The 11361-nt window shown below is 43.1% G+C and overlaps 1 long non-coding RNA gene across 16 annotated transcripts in view; it reads left to right on the plus strand.

Moving 5' to 3' along the window:
* Positions 1-10520, plus strand: part of LOC121672864 — an 81732-nt gene extending 71212 nt beyond the window's left edge. For 13 of the 16 annotated variants that reach the window (XR_006019048.1, XR_006019047.1, XR_006019049.1 and 10 more), the window contains one exon: positions 2286-6752. This is a non-coding gene — a long non-coding RNA (uncharacterized LOC121672864). Of the gene's footprint in view, positions 1-1606; positions 2249-2285; positions 6753-9554 lie in introns of those variants that run through there. The other 3 variants (XR_006019059.1, XR_006019053.1, XR_006019060.1) reach the window with 3 other exon arrangements.
* Positions 10521-11361: the final 841 nt, after the last annotated feature.

The raw sequence follows: 11361 nt of genomic DNA on the forward strand, positions 1-11361 counted from the left end.
CATTGGAAACTGGGCATGGCAAGAAATCACAGGTACTGCAGGGGACTTCTAGAGAAATAATGATCTCAGTAGGAGACAAAACAAGGACCAAACACCATTTTCTCTGCTGGAGTAGTGGAGCTTGAGGTACCTGAAGTCCTCTGTAAGCTAAGCTGGGGTCAGGCCCTCTTGGTTTTAGTCCTGAAACCGAGGGAGTGAGGCACCATTTTAAAATCACAGTATAAACCCTTGTGGTTTTGTTCTGAGCCTCATGTACTTCATAGAGGCTGGATTTCCAAGGTCATTTGCATCACCAAGAAGGGAGAACAGTCTCACATGAGTATCTCATTGGACAAATAGCATTTTGGTCATTTTTGTTATTTGAGTCAAGGGAGAAAAAAATGCAGAAGGAGGGGGTCAAAATATCCCGAGGCTAAATCCAAACTGGAGCAAATCCATATTAAAAAAAGGAGTGTTCCTGAAATTATCACATGCAAATCTACTCTGTTCACTACATAAACTCAAATCCTTAAAGCTGTGTTGTAGCCTAACTCTCACTTGGATTTTTAACTCCCATTGATAACACCATGTGCTAATTCAGGCACCCAGGTTTCCGTGTACTGTTCTTACCATGAAGAACAGTTGGTCTTGAGGGAAAACATTTACATAGATGACAGCTATTTTCAGGAAAATGAAAAGTACTGGGTGGAAAAGGGGGTTTTGACATTGTGTGAAATATGGGGTTTACACACAGTAGTTTTTGCTATGTGTATATAAATTGGTGATTTACCATATATTGATTCACACACCATTTGTAAGTGTCTAATTTATTTATTTATAGAGATGTATGAAAACCATGGGTTGAAAAGCAGTTTGCATAACATCTGGTATGTCAACAATGTAACCTTTCAATTTACTTGTTGGTAAAAATGTCAATATAATGAACCTGAACTCAGCATTGGTTTACACAAATTTCCTGGCAGACAAAGCAGTAATGATTTGCATGTCAGTGTAAGTGACATGTGCCCTCCAGTTTTAAGTAGTTTACACAGCTAAGAGGGATAAAAAGGGTAGAGCACAGGGCTGGTTCCTCACGTAGTTAGGCTGGCAGGAAAAATCTCGTGTATTTGTGTGGCGTGAAGTATTTAATCTCATTTTGACTTCTGATTTTTCAAATGTTTTCTGAGTTTTTTCTGAGTTTTCATTGAATCTGCTTTGGGTTTTTTGTTTGTTTTTTTTGTTTGTTTGTTTGTTTGTTTGATACACGTAAAAAAAGATAAGAGAAAAAAGACCTTAAGTTGGTTTCAAGTACTTTCATAATTTATGTATGTTCTACACACAAAGATGTACTGGGATGTGATAGAGGAATCCAATGGATTCCATAATGCTCTTAATAAGATGCCAACAGGAATGACAGCAATAATACATTGTTTACACCTTTTGTATTACTGCCTGTACAAGATGAGTCATAGAAATCACATCACTTTCTTTTTCACTCTGTGACTCACTGCCCAGCAATTTTGAAGCAGAAAAATAATAAGTGCTGTTGATATTGAATAGTAAAGAACCTCGCTTAAGTGTGGAATCAAAGTCCATGGATGGTATCAGGTGTTCCTCTTTATTTTAGGGAGTGCAGGTTTGCCCAGAGAAGACATTGCCCAGCTCCTCTCAACAAATTACCTGTGTGAAAAGGCAGCAGACTTGGTCTTAGGAAAGTGCTGGTTATCTCCTTCCTCCTCTCCTGCCCTGGCTCTCCGTCCCAAAGGTCTGCTTTGAGATTTGAATTTCCATCAAGTTACCAAAAAACAAACAAAAAAAAAGGTGGAAGAGGGAAGGAGACACTTACTTGAACACTTGGTGTGTGATTTTTCTTCTTCCTTTCTTTTGTGTTTAGTTTTACAGCTCCAGATGCTATCTGCTTCCCATTTTTCTGCCCACACTATCCGGTTTGGATCTGACTTGGGGGGTGTATGTGAGAGGGAGAGGGTCACAGGGAAAGCTTTGTGCATCTGTCATTATCTGATAGCTTAAAAAAAAATTAAACCATATATAGGCCCACACTCAAAGCTAAGAAAAGGAAACTTACCAGCTTTTCCACAACTTGATTTCTTTTCTGTTGTCAAAGATTTCTCGTATCTCGATGAATACACAGCCTGAGCCAATGCCAGCTGCTTGTAAGAGCTCCTAAAGTTTTTTCAATCTTTCTATTCTAGTCACTGAATACATTTTCTGTTTATCCATCATTAATATTTCCTTTATACAGATTTAAAAAAATACTGTGGAATGATATTTTACTTTTATTCCAGTTGGCCAAACTCCATCGTGGCAGCCTGCAGCAGATCCAGTAGCCCTGGGTGAGATGTGAGCCCCGGCCCCTGCAGCTCCTGAGTGGAAGTTGCTGCTGGAGCAGAGCTCCCCCTGACTCCCTCAAACCAAGTTTTGCTTAAGGAAACACAGGCCAGAAAGGATCTGCAGTGAATCCAACAGGGATGTGCACCACAGTGCCTGGCATGCAAACCTTGCAGTGGGGCACCTTTTCTCTGCAATCTAGCCACATCCTGAGATACTCACAGATTTCACAGGATTCGATGATCTGACTTTTAAAAATTGCTTTATTAAAAATTTATTAACTCTTTGTGTGACACTTCTGATTACCTATTTAGGCAGAGTTTTTAATTAATACATGACAAGCTTTAGGCAAATGCTTTTTTTTGGCGGGAGCTTTTTAGCAAAATGAACAAATTCAGTGTCCTGTCTGGCAGATAAGATGCACCTGAAAGTATAGGTGAGAGAACCTCTAAAAAAGTTCTGGGGAACAAAGGGAATGCTGGGGAATATTGGGCAGGGCAAGGCAGATCAGGATAAGGCTGAGAAAAAATGTATGCATTTATACAGAGGTAATACTTAAAAGATCACTAGTTACACAAAGGTAGCACAGCTAAGGACTTTATTGGCTGCTGGGCATTATTTTCATGTACCTAATAACAAAACCTCTATAAATATCCAAACGGCGCTGAATTTTTTATATCTGTTTATTTATTTGCATGGGACTCCTGCAGCGTTTTCCCTCCAGCTGTGTCGACTCAGGACCCCATCTAGCTGGGACTCTGTGTAACATTCCACACAACACAGCATTATTTAGAGTCCCAGGCACACTTCCCACCAGATAAAAATCAAACTGAGTTCTCACAGGTCATGTTGCTGGCCTGGCTGGTACAGTCCTCAAAAGGTCTTTCCCCTTTCCCCCTTTTGTTGGGCAGTTGCCCCTTTTTTCATCATTTGTATTGGAAAGAGGACATGACTGAGTTGAAGCTGAAATCCCATTGAGTTTCTTTGCTGTGCAGCCAAAACCTGCTCAGCCCTCTTTCCCTCTCCTGTATTTTCGCTGTAATGTTAACTTTCTCTGCTCCTTGTTTACACAGATGGAGGCAACACGTTCGATTGCAAAACCAAAAGCACACACAACTGCATCTCCAAACCTTCGGTGCATACAAGTGGCCTGCTCCCCCTGACCTCCCATTTCTCAGCTTTAGATTAAATCCCAGATTTCAGCTTCTCAACCTCAGGCTCCTGGAAAGGCATGAAGCCCTTGAGCCTTTGAAAGATGTGAGCCACTTGACCACTCTTCTTCATTTTAATGCTTGTTTATCTTTTCTACTTTTTCATGCTCTGGACTATTAACAAGACAAGAAAGTGCTTTTCAGGCTGCACAAACACTGTCATGTCAGCTGAGCTCTCCTGATGCACAGGCTGCAGTTGCCAATGTGTGCACACCAGATGGGTTTCTGGGGGATACTGGGCCCAGCATTCAAACCCCATCAGCACATGATCATCCATGGAGAACAGAGCTGCTTGCATTTGTGTTTCCAGCAGTGCATGAAGACTGAAAGCAACGCCACTGATTAATGTGCATTGGGAAGGAAAGGCCCAGTAGCCACCTCCAAACGCCCTGAGAGACACCTTGTGCCGTAAAGGAAAGAGGAGTGACTAGGGGAGAGTTTGACCTGACTGGAAGTGGGGTGGGCAAGAGAGTAACAACAAAAAAAAAGTTTAGGGCAACAGTTCAGAGAAGAGGCTCAGGGTCGAGTTTCATTTTAAGGTTCTGATTTATCTGAGTTGAGCATGGCATCAGCTGAAATTCAGAACGAAACTAGGACACAAACTTAATTGCAAAACCAGCTGAAACCACAGGATGCAGTCACAGAAAATTCTCACTCGTTTGAGGCTGGCATAGGGTTTCACGGAGCTTCAGCAGGAGGTTTTGGGGGCCCCAAAATAGATTCAGGGAGTTAAAATTCAGTTGCTTTCCCAAATTCAGCCCTGGCCTAGCAGAAGTGGAGAAGGGGATGATTAGAGAGTATCCACGCAAGTAGGAGTGATGGCTGGCTAGCACATTGCTTGTCCACCTAACAGTGAGATTTGCAGGGGTTATGTTGTAACTGTTGGTGTAAACAGACATGGTCATCCTAAAATATCTCCATCCAACGCCGTGGCCATGAGTGACACAGAAAACCGAAGGTCAACAGCTGTTTCTCTTGCAAAAAAGAGTGAACCAAGAACCTCAGACCTGTGGAGACTGGCCAGCCACAGCTCTCACGCTGCTCTTCTAATTGTCAACTGCCGATGGCCGATTCCTGGAAATAACCAGGGAGAGAAAGGCCTGTGCCTGACATGAACAGACTTGTGGTTTCACTGAAAAGCCAACACAACAGCCCAAAGCCAGTCATTCCAGCAGCATCGCTCCTTCGCCTGACACCGTCTCTCTGCTGCTCCCTGAGAGAATATTTTCTGCTACAGACATTTATCCCACTTCAGATTTCACTCCTCCTGCCACTATTCTGGTTTTGTCTAGAAAGGCAGACTTTGTCTGGCTCTCAGCAGCCTGAAGTGCATTTTTTCCTATACTGGATTCAGACAGGAATCCTGTGGGATGGGTCAAGGCCCAGGAAGGTGTTGCACAGAGACTCCTTCACATGGGTGCTCTCCCGGAACTATTGGGGAGTTCCTCCGCCTTGCTGTGACACCCTCATTCCACAGGGGATGGATCTGCAGGGGAGGAGCTGCAGAGTTTTTAGCTCTTCATCGTATTTTGGAAAGCAAAAAATATTTGAGATATGGGAGACATGTTGCCTTCAGCTCTAAACTGTGCTTTCCTTGGTTATCTAAAGGCATGGGAACTTCGTGAGGCCTGATCCTGTGCACACTGGCGGAAGCTGAGGATCTGAAGCAAAGCCTGTTTATTCCAGAACAGCAGCTCCTGTTAAGCTGAGTGGGGTTTTGGGCAGCAGAGAGGTGAATCTCATTTCTGGGATAGGTGAGCTGTTGAAACATGCAGGATTTTCTGCTGCCTTTGGCATTTGGAGTTAATGGGTTTGAAACTTCTTTTCACTTCTGCTTTTTGTGTGCATGCTTGGTGTGATGCACTTATGGTGTGGAGTTTTGCAATCGGGAGATTTCCCCATCAGTTTGGGTTTGTTTCTCTGATTTTTACAAGGGATGAACAGGCTCTCGCTTCAGGGCAAAGCAGACAGTAGTATATCAGGGCAGGGAAATCCAAGAAAAATAGTATCTGAATACTATTTGTCTTGCAAGCACATGTAGGCGTTTATTATTTCTGAGGGCTCTCTTGTCAGTCAGACATTGAACAATCATGACATCTGTTGTAAGTTACTTTCCCCCAGAGTCTCTTCACACAGTTTGGAGTTTGCTTTTTCAAATCCACCACAAATAAAGCCCAGAATTATCTCCCTGTCCCCACAAAGGCAAGTGGGAACCTCCTGGGGAAATGCTGCAGACTGCAAGGAGGTAGAGAGGTTTAGCAGAGGGGGCTGTTTGGGTCCTCTCTGCCTTACCATGGATTGAGCAATGAACCCCCCAGTTCACACCATCAGGCCCCTGAGGCCCACAGGAGATGATACAATGGTCATTTCATAAAAAAAATAACAAAGACCAAGTGCAAAAGCTGACCTACAGCTCCAAACTTTCAGAGCCATTATCCTGCACTGTGTCGGGGATCCCTGTGTTGGTGTTCACAGGTTTGCATGTTGTTGGTGCCTCCCACACTGCTGCTGGGAGCTGGGAAGGCCACAGCCAAGTCAGCTTTCCCTTTCAGCCCATCTGCCTGTATCGGGGAAGAAATACTGTCTGTTTGTTTAGGTGAGATATTAGTCTGCCCCCGGAGCTCCAGGTCACTGTAAATGTAACACAAGCCCTATTTCCTGTTAGGAAAGGGGAAAAAATATGCCTGTGAATTGTCTCTGATGTGCTGCCAATTGTCAGGGAAGATTCAATTTGGTGGAGAATTACTGTGCTCTTAAAGAGTTGCACCGGTGACGGAGATTTAGGGCAGCTGCTCCTTCCAGAAATGGGAGATTTTTCTTTGATTTTCACAAAACCAGGATTGTGACTTGTAGCAAGTTGCCCACTCCACATGGCATGAATGGCTTGGAGGGGAGGCTGAAAGAGTGGCTCAGGTTAATGGCACCATGGTGGGACAAGAAGGGGACACCTGTGCATGGCTGAAGGAGGGCTGGGCAGAGATTTGGGGTGAGGCTGGCAGGTGCTGGGGTAAAGCTTTCTGTCAGTGTTGCACTATGGTAAAGGAGAAATGGTGTTTTCTTGCCACCTAGCCAAAAAGCCAGACCAAAAGAGACAAGAATTTGCTCTGTGTGTGTGATGCACACATGTGTTCACTGCTAATCCAATAAAGCAAATATGTGACCTGTGGAATGACCCAAAGCTGTTACAATAAATAATGCTACAGATCACTCATATATTTCTCTTTCTTTTGCATCTGTTGAACCTTCCACAAAAGAGAACATCTAAATCATGTTAGCCTTAGTGACAGAGTAATTGTTAACTAAAATCTGTATAATCCATAAAAATAACCCTAAAGAGATTTAATATTTATTCATTTTACTACTGCAGCAAATAATAGTTTGGTTGGCCAGAGACCAGGATAAATGCAGAAAAGCAATTTTAAGGGATATAAGGCATGCATTTTTGCCATTTGGTTCCCCCTCCTAGTTGTTTTTACAGAGCTAGAGCAGCAACTGGGTGGGAGTGAGCTGAGGGCCGACACTCTGTTTCTCTCTGCAGTGCTTGCAGGTAACAGCTCACTGTGGCCACTATCTCCCAATCTCCAGGCACTCTCCCTGGTACTGTCTGGGTACCACTGAATCAGCCAGGGCACGCCCAGCATCAGCAAAATTATCCTCCCTGCGGTCCTTGGAAATGGGGTAACTCCTGTGCTACAGTCCAGGCTTCCAGGCAATCTGTGGAGGTGGAACATGTTCTCTCCAGCCGTTTTTAAAATTCATCAAGGTTTTTCCTGGAGTGCTGGAGCTCGGCAGGGCGGCTGAGCCCGAGCCCGTCTGCGGCTGGGTTGCAGTGCGGTCGTACACATTCCCAGGGCTGCGCCGTGGGGACATTCCCAGCCCTTCCACTTTGTCCAGAGGTTCCTTCCTCTGTGGAAAACACAGAAACTGCTCCAGGTATAAATAAAGATTTTTGTTCTCCTTCTTCTACTGTGCCTCTGTGTTTCAGAGTAATGCTGTTGGAGCAAAAAATTTAAAATGCAACGTCTTGTTCCATGAAATGCTGCTTAGCAGAGACACGGGGTCAAAAGCCAGTGCTGCAGCCCAAACCAGGGCTTGTGGCTTCTCTGTCAGCTGCTGCAGTCCCTGCATGGGACCAGTCTCTCTCCCTGCCCCTCTCAAACACTTGCTGAACCCATCCTGATAGAGCTGATTAGTTGATTATTTCTCTCCTGCTCCTTTCAGCCTTTCTTTGGCTGCCTCCTAAATATCTCCCTGCATTCCTCATGCTTCCCCTCTTTGCATGTCTGCAACCACAAACATATGTAATAATAACTGTATTTTATATCTGTACACTAACATTGAGGGAAATAAGTGATTTGTAGTTTTGCACTAAATGAAGGTAGAAGGGTATTAACAAGAAGCAAAGTGTTAGGAAAACCCCCTCTTTCCATCTGCCTTGCCTGTATCCAGAAATTTCCTTTAGAGATTGCTTCTTCTTTCCAGTCATCCTAAATCCTATTAATCCCTTTTTTTATTTTTTAGTCAATTGAAAAAAAATGCCATTATTGCTAAGGAAGTTTGAGATCTACTTAGAAAGGGTAAAATGGATTTAATCTGGTGCTTGTGTGTAAATACATTTTAAGCTTCTTGGTCTGTCTGCACCAAAGATGTCAAAACGTAATCCTTTAAAGCCAACGGAAGTGATAGATCCTTTAATAGACTTTCTAGCCTACTGCTCTAAAATACTTCCTACATTGAAAAATATATGTTCACAGGAGACCAGTATTGTTTAGGACATAGGTGGGCATATCTGAAATACCCAGGCAAAAAGCGCCTGCTACTACAGTGCCTTGAACTGTTGGGAAGAATAGCTATTACTCACTAAATCTAGTATCCAGTTCCTGGGGAAAAGACCTTTTCTCCTGAAAACACCTGCAGGATAAAGTTTATTCCCCTTTTGTCAATCTGAGTAACAAAGTAAGGATGCTATAACAAATGATGGCAGGGGCTGAAAAAGATGTAAGAGGATGGAAAAGAAATCATTAATTCACTGCACCAGCTCTGATAATAGCCAGCAGATCCCAGACTGCCAACACATCTCTTTTATCCGTGGGTTTATCTCCTCTTGGGCGCTGTTTGTTTTGTTTGGGGTTTTTTTGGGTTTGTTTGGTTTCAGTTCTTTTCTTTCCAGCATCTCTGAATCTTGTCCCCTCTGTGAAAAGCCCCAGATACACAAGAGTGCCCATCTTTATCTCCTGCAAAAGTGTTTCCTAAAATTCTGCCTCTGCTCCTGCCCTGGCTGCGATGGGCTGGGGCTCCATTGGTAGCCCAGGGAAAACAGCTTAACAAGGTTACCACAGTGTCACTCTGAAAGTAGCCAGCAACTCTTTGCAGTTTATTATTCATGCTGTTAAGTATGACCTGGAAATTTGTATCTTTGTATAACCAGATGTCAGTTCCTTCAATTCCTACAAAGCCACTCTTTTTCTCCCCTTCCCCCTCCCTCACTGGCTATCCAGAGATGTGAAAAACGAACAACGTGAGTTCATGCTCCTGACAAGATGATTACTGTCAGGAATATACAAGCTGTGGTTTTTCCTTTCTGCATCTTGAAAGTGAAGAAAAAAGGCCTTTGATTTATCTAGAGTTCTGTTATTCTTTTTTTCGTCTTTGAGCTAGTAAAAGGTGTCATTATATTATCACACTTGTGTCCCTTCCATGTTTATCCTGGCCCATATTCCACTCTGCAACAACAAGAACATAAAACATCCCATGAGAAACTCTAGGTTAAGTTTATTTGACTTATTTTTTTTAACCTATGTTGTAATCAGGATTGTTTTGCTAACTTAGTTCACCGAGGTAGTTTTTGGTAAAGGCTAAGATTTGCTTAAGTGGCCAGAAAGAAAATACATATGACTGGTTTATGCCTTGCCACCCTGAATTGTAATGTTTTGTTTATTATGACTTTGGGCATGTTTTATTGGTGAGTGGAGAGGTCACAGCCTCACATTTGAAACTTGTATTTGTGCTTTACAGGTTCTGGGATTTGAAACCACAGGCAGTCACTGAACTTTTTGACTGCCTTAGGTAGCTGTGACCAAGTGGCCAGACCAGGTCCTCTCCTCTGCGGTCACCCTGCTGGGAGCAAAATGTGACATTGGCTTGGGACAGGAGGTCTCCTGAGGAGCACATGAGGCTGAAATAGCCCCACTGCAGTGTACTCTGCTCTCCTCATTCCCAGCCTCTTGTCATTTTTAATGTTCTTAAATCCTAAGCTTTCTAGTCAGTCTGTTCTTTTGGAAATAAATGTTTTTGAAAAGAAATATATGTTCATACCCCATGTAGAAAATATGGCAAAGGTACGCCCAACTTCTGTAGTGGTGGATCCAGTTATAACAACTCAGTAGAAAAGATTCTTCATTCTACAAATGGAAAAATGGTTTTGGGATGTTTCCAATGCCTTGTACTTCCAAAGAATCCAGTGGTGGAACAAAGGTGCCTTCACTTCAAGGGTTTTAGCCTCCGATTGCTCAGTGAGAGCAGTAGCGTTGCCAGGTAACACCTGGAGATGTGGCAAGCGTGGAACGATCTGAGGCAAATTTGCTTTAAATCTGTTTAAAGTAAGAGGCAAATTTTTCCATATAAAGGATTCAGTGGAGTGGGGGATGTTAAGGTGTGTGCAGAACAGCCACATGCTAATTGTTGTGCTGTTTGATTTACAAGCTGAGCAATTATGGTGTAACACAAACATGTGGACTCACTGATCTTAAAGGTCTTTTCCAGCTTAAACCACTCCATGATTCCACATTTCTACTGCAGTCAGTGGCCTTGCAGCATTCCCCTCTGGATGCTCAGTGTGCAGATTGTTTACTGCCAGATATTTCATGTCCAGCCTGTGCCAGGGGTGTTCAAAATGAGCTCAGTCTGAGGTCCCCATCCCTGGAGGTGTCAAGGCCAGGCTGGATGGAGCTTGGAGCACCCTGGTCTAGTGGAAGGTGTCCCTGCCAGGGGGGATTGGAGTGAAAAGATCTTTAAGGTCCCTTCCAACCCAAACCATTCTATGATTCTTCCATTCTTCACATACACTGCGTGTCCATGGCAGATGCCAAATTCAAAGCAGCATCTGAGAAAAAATGAGTTCTCACCAACCTGATGGACTGTACCTGTTTGATAGTGGGGAAAACTGAGGTCCAGAGAATTCATTGACTGCATTATGCCCACAGGAACTCCCAGACTGATGGTTTTCTGCCACTCTCTCCTAAATCCTATTAATCTGATGGCATTTTATGCCACTAATACTAATGGTACCAAAGTTCATGCAGCTATTCCCTCACAAAACAAATATTGCAGTGAAACTACTATAACAGCCCACCCCTGCTGACCACCATCAACTGGTAAATTGCCTTAAATATTTCTAAATTCAGTATGTTCAGTTTCATCCCTCTGTTTGAAGACTCCTTCTATGAATTACATTTTTTTCCAGGCTTTGGTGGGATAGTTAAAAGAGCTGAATTAGTCTGTAGATTCACCCTGGGGAGATCCTTGTTCAGTTCTCACCTCCAGTTGTTTTGTTCTAGGTAACATGAATAAGCTACTGAGGATCAGCCTTTTGACCTCTTTTTGTGTCTTGAAAAGAGTAAACAAAGTGAAATTTTCCTGCTTAAACTGAATGATGTCTTCAAATGTACAACTAATATGTCATAAATACAATGAAAATACACAGTTTTCTTGCCAAAATATGTATCTTTCCTTCCACTGTCTGTTTTCTGATGTTATTTTTGTCATGACCATTTACTAAATATATATATACACATTCTTCTTATTTACTTCAGTTCCCAGCCCC

The sequence above is a fragment of the Corvus kubaryi genome, unplaced genomic scaffold, assembly GCF_017639235.1.
Source record: "Corvus kubaryi isolate FWS band 111438036 unplaced genomic scaffold, C.kubaryi_AGA036_p1.0 65018, whole genome shotgun sequence".
Classification (NCBI taxonomy): Eukaryota; Metazoa; Chordata; class Aves; order Passeriformes; family Corvidae; genus Corvus; species Corvus kubaryi.